The following is a 6,270-nucleotide window of genomic DNA, read 5'->3' on the forward strand; positions in this document are numbered from 1 at the left end:
TCAACACACCACACTTTTACACTCAAAACATAAAAATTACCCCCTAAAAAAATAACAATAAATTCACATAAAAAGTAACAGTAATAAATGAAACTAACTTATGAGTCCTTTCGTGTGAGAATTTTACAATAGTGCCGTAAGTACAGAGGATTCTCTCTACCATATTTATTGTAAGATGGTATTAGTGTTAAATTTAACAATTCAATAACTACAACTTCTTTTATTTAAAGTCCATATACACTCTTCCACAAACATACATACATATATACAGCAGTTTGTGCGTGTTTAACAGCAGTTAAGAGACAGTAACAATAGTAATTACAAAAAAAATCAACCAAAAAGAAGTTTTTTAAAAAAATAAAAACTTTAATCGAAAAACCCCTCAAAACAAACAAACGTACAATAGGGCTAAAAATAACTGTATCAAAATTAAAGGATTTTTTAGTATTTTCAAAACCTCTAACAACATCAAAATAAATAAACTAATAAACAAACTATTGCGTGAATGCGTGTTGTCATATTTTGTCTGCGTGTGCACGTATGTGTATAAGCGTGTATCCTTTACGTCTTAACCCAGCGTTTTAAAAAGGAGTCAAATTATCTCTTTTATATAGTACTTTTCCCAAAAGGTCGAACTGTTTGACGGAATCATTTAGTACTTATGTACATATGTATGAATCTTTGAATGCAACAAGGATTTAGTCACTTTAATGTTCATAGGTAATCCTTTATTATCAACTCTTTTTATTTATTATCAAGTTCTTTTATTCCATAGTAAATATAAAATTATCCAAATTGCATTTGTAATAGAAGTGAAGAATCAATTTACTTCATTATAAAACAAGAACATATAATGTAGTTAGTCACTTAACTAACCACATGTAAAGTACATATAATATTGTAGATGTCAAATTGTTTAGTTTGGAATAGGTAACTAGTACTGCAGGGATACAACCATATAAAAAAGAAAAACTACCAAAAACAAAGCTTCATATTAAGATTAAACGAAACAACGTGGGAGAGTATGTTTCGAATGAATGGTTGGATGGATGAAACGTAAGTAAATATATATATACTTCTTCCGACGACTTACATGTCGAAAAGTTTAGTTGATAACATACATAAATACAAAACATAAATATATTATTTTTCACTATTATTACTGTAGTTTTCTGTACTCCAATTGTAGGTTTCTACTGTTAAACATATAAATATTGCTACTAACACTGGTTTGATTGTTGAAATGTTGAACAGTGGGTGAGAATGCGTTTAAATTTGTAATAAAATTCTAACTTTTATTAAGCAAAGAGAGCAAAATTAGAGAAAAATTACTACAAAACTACTACCAGGATCGATGAAACGAATTTAAACCAACTACTAATAACTAACTAACTAACTAACTAACTAACTAACTAACTAACTAACTAACTAACTAACTACGAACGAACGAACGAACGAACGAACGAACGAACGAACGAACGAACGAACGAAAAAAACGAAACGAACGAACGAAAGAACGAAACGAACGAAACGAACGAACGAACGAACGAACGAACGAACGAACGAACGAACGAAACGAAACGAACGAACGAACGAACGAACGAAACGAACGAACGAACGAACGAACGAACGAAACGAACGAACGAACGAAACGAACGAACGAACGAACGAACGACGAACGAACGAACGAACGAACGAAACGAACGAACGAACGAAGAACGAAAAGAACGAACGAACGAACGAACGAACGAACGAAACGAACGAACGAACGAACGAACGAAAGAACGAACGAACGAACGAACGAACGAAACGAAGACGAAACGAACGAACGAACGAACGAACGAAAACGAACGAACGAACGAACGAACGAACGAACGAACGAAACGAACGAACGAACGAACGAACGAACGAAAACGAACGAAACGAACGAACGAACGAACGAACGAACGAACAACGAACGAACGAACGAACGAAACGAACGAACGAAGAACGAAACGAACGAACGAACGAAGAACGAAACGAACGAACGAAACGAACGAACGAACGAACGAACGAACGAACGAACGAACGAACGAACGAACGAACGAACGAACGAACGAAACGAACGAACGAACGAACGAACGAACGAACGAAACGAACGAAGAACGAACGAACGAACGAACGAACGAACGAACGAACGAACGAACGAACGAAACGAACGAACGAACGAACGAAACGAACGAACGAACGAACGAACGAACGAACGAACGAAAACGAACGAACGAACGAACGAACGAACGAACGAACGAACGAACGAAACGACAACGAAGAACGAAAAACGAACGAACGAACGAAGAACGAACGAACGAACGAACGAACGAACGAACGAACGAACGAACGAACGAACGAACGAACGAACGAACGAACGAAAACGAACGAGAACGAACGAAAGAACGAACGAACGAACGAACGAACGAACGAACGAACGAAACGAACGAACGAAACGAACGAACGAACAACGAAACGAACGAAACGAACGAACGACAACGAACGAACGAACGAACGAACGAACGAACGAACGAAAGAACGAACGAACGAACGAACGAACGAACGAAACGAACGAACGAACGAACGAACGAAAACGAACAAAACGAAACGAACGAACGAACGAACGAACGAACGAAACTAAGAACTAACTAACTAACTAACTAACTAACTAACTAACTAACTAACTAACTAACTAACTAACTACTAACTAACTACACTAACTAACTAACTAACTACTAACTAACTAACTAACTACAACTAACTAACTAAGTATTTTCTAGATAAGAAACGAGAATACAGGAATCATGAAAGAATTTACTAAGACACGATTCGGAACTTGCTCTAAGTAAAAGAACCAACGGAAATAGAACTCTCAGAACTTTATAAGTTCTGATAACTGTCTACAACTCGATAAAAGCTTTTATAGACAAATAGGAAAAGAACATAAGACTTGAGGTTAGATAAGATAATTAGGATAGGAAGAAATTATATTACATCAGATTAGAACAAATATTAATAGACCACTTTTAGGTCGATTTTGCTTTCCTTTGCTTGGAAAATTTTGGTAGAAAAACCTTATGTGGGGAAAAATGTTTAGATTTATGGACGTAGTTATATAGAATTCATCAAGTATGTAATATCTGGAATAACATTACAAGATATTTGGAAGCTTGGTAATGACTGATGGTGTTTCCAGCGTTTCACTGTTATGGTCTAGATTCGACTGAATTTGTTCGTGTATAGAATACTAATGCATTTTGATGAGTCTTTTCGTCCCTCTCTCATTTGGATCTATCGCTTTCAATCCTCGTTGCATTATTTATAGATTTACTCCACCCTTCATAATGAGAACATCCGCTCTTTCGTTGCGGTTCGGTTTCGTTTTATGTGTATGTAACTAAATTTGAAACATCGGTCTCTAATATGATCATATGCTTCATATTATACTTCTTCCATAATTTCAAAATATATGGAAATTAATTCGAATAAATGATTGTTGATGAAATTGTATTTATTTTCCTTCTTTTCAGCAATATTTTTAATTTGACTATCTCGTTTTAATTCACTCTAGACTGGAGTACTCTGAACGTTGGATAAATCCATTGATCAGTATTTCGATTATTTTAAATCTAAATATAGTCTACGTAATTTGAGTAATTGAAGGGAAAGATGCCTTTCTTGTACCCACTGTTTAATATACTTTGAACTTTTCTCTGCCAAAAGCAAATAAAACAAGCTTACAAAACTTATCAATAGAAATTAATCGTTATCGCAAAATATAAACCAAAAACCGAAACCAAAAGAAAAACTAAATACAATATTAAACCACTTGGTTTTATAATTACATACTCTCTGGCAAAAACACAGACACTCATTCTTTTGCAAAACACAACATAACCCTGCAGTTCGAGGTGTGCTAGTCCTAGGAAAAATTTCACAAATAGTTTACAAATAGGAAATTGTTTCTGTATTAGATTACTTTTAACCACTTCTAAATTTAAGTGTATTCTTTCTGGATTACTTAAGGACACTTTAGGGACAAATAACATACTCTCCGCGGTACTTATGAACTTTTTCTAGGAAGATGACAGTTGCCTTACTCTTGTCAATACAAATAAATCAAAAAATATATAATTTCGAGTCAACAATTGGGGAAAAATACTCTTTAAAAAGGATTCATTAATTCCTTCTAAAACGGTTGGGTTACACACAAACTCATCTAAACAAGTCTAATTTAACAGACATTGTTAAAAAGGCGTCATAAACAAGCATCATGTTTGGTGGAATAACAGAAAATACAACAACTTACAAAAGAAGAAAGCAAAAAGAAAATAAAAAGAAAAACATTTTTATGACATGTTATTTTTCTTATTGTTTCATTGGTTTTGTTGCCGTTGTTGTTGATATTGTTACTTTTAGCTCTTCATGTTATTTTGTTGTATGACGTAATTCTTAAGGCTTTTTTGTAGCAACCACTTTAAATATGTTTGGTAGGAAGAAGTTTTATTACTTACAACAAAAACAACAATTCGCTAAATAACAAACCAACAGCGACTTAAGAAAGTTTTTTTTTTATTTCAACGTATTTATTTTTAAATAGACTGTTTTATTTTTATATCCTTTATTGTTTATGATTTTTATTTGTATAATTGAGGAAAATGTTGCACAGTGGTAAAAAGGAAAATGAAAAGATTTTTGTGAGGTTGTTAAAATTGCCAATAAGTTGCCATTAATGAAACTGCTTTGAATTAAAAGATTTAACGTCATCAATTTATTAATTTACTTACAGGAACAAAATTTTATTTTAAACTAACTAAATTATTCATTCGACAACAAATTCGATAGTCAGAACAAACATTTCTTCCACTGTCCACATAAAACTTGAATTGCATATAAGATTTGACTAGATCTCGTTTATACAATTTAATATTTCATTTTATGCCTTTTTATTTTAATTTTCTTTTTTTATTTGTTAAAAATTCTACTTTTTGTTTATGACTTTGATAAAAATAACATAAACAATAACACTTTTAAAACCTCATGTTGTACATGAAAAGAAGTACTCCATAATTTGTTTTAACTGTCTAGACTCAAATAAAAAAGTAACAAATTTATTAATCGGCTGTGCCGAACTCCATATACCCATCAACCTACAATATATCAATTTTAGTCCTTTTTTCATAAGAACGAAATTATCAATTTATTTATACATAATCTTCAATAGTTTTCTTTTAAACATCATTCCTAAATTTTCTTTTTATGGAAATTTTTTTTTCTTTTTATAGAAAATTTTCTCTAAATTTTCTTTTTATAGGAAATTTTCTCTAAATTTTCTTTTTATGGAAAATTTTCTATAAATTTTCTTTTTATAGAAACTTTTCTTTAAATTTTCTTTTTATAGAACTTTTCTCTAAATTTTATTTTTATAGAAAATTTTCTCTAAAATTTATTTTTATAGAAAATTTTCGATAAATTTTAATTTTATGGAAAATTTTCGATAAATTTTCATTTTATAGGAAATTTTTATGGAAAATTTTCTCTAAATTTATTTTCTTTTTACGAAAAATTTCTTTTTACACAGATTTTCCCAAAATTTTCTTTTTATAACAAATTCTTCATAAATTTTCTTTTTATACAAAATATTCTCTAAATTTTCTTTTTATAGGAAATTTTCTCTAAATTTTCTTTTTATAGAAAATTTTCTCTAAATTTTCTTTTTATAGAAAATTTTCTCTAAATTTTCTTTTTATAGAAAATTTTCTCTAAATTTTCTTTTTATAGAAAAATTTCTCTAAATTTTCTTTTTATAGAAAATTTTCTCTAAATTTTCTTTTTATAGGAAATTTTCTCTAAATTTTCTTTTTATAGAAAATTTTCTCTAAATTTTCTTTTTATAGAAAATTTTCTCTAAATTTTCTTTTTATAGAAAATTTTCTCTAAATTTTCTTTTTATAGAAAATTTTCTCTAAATTTTCTTTTTATAGAAAATTTTCTCTAAATTTTCTTTTTATAGAAAATTTTCTCTAAATTTTCTTTTTATAGAAAATTTTTTCTAAATTTTCTTTTTATAGAAAATTTTCTCTAAATTTTCTTTTTATAGAAAATTTTCTCTAAATTTTCTTTTTATAGAAAATTTTCTCTAAATTTTCTTTTTATAGAAAATTTTCTCTAAATTTTCTTTTATAGGAAATTTTCTTTAAATTGTCTTTTTATAGAAAATTTTCCTAATTTTTCATTTCATAG

The sequence above is a fragment of the Lucilia sericata genome, unplaced genomic scaffold (genome assembly GCF_015586225.1).
Source record: "Lucilia sericata isolate MDLA Ls3-8-SP2 unplaced genomic scaffold, ASM1558622v1 Contig000565F_arrow, whole genome shotgun sequence".
NCBI classification, from domain to species: domain Eukaryota; kingdom Metazoa; phylum Arthropoda; class Insecta; order Diptera; family Calliphoridae; genus Lucilia; species Lucilia sericata.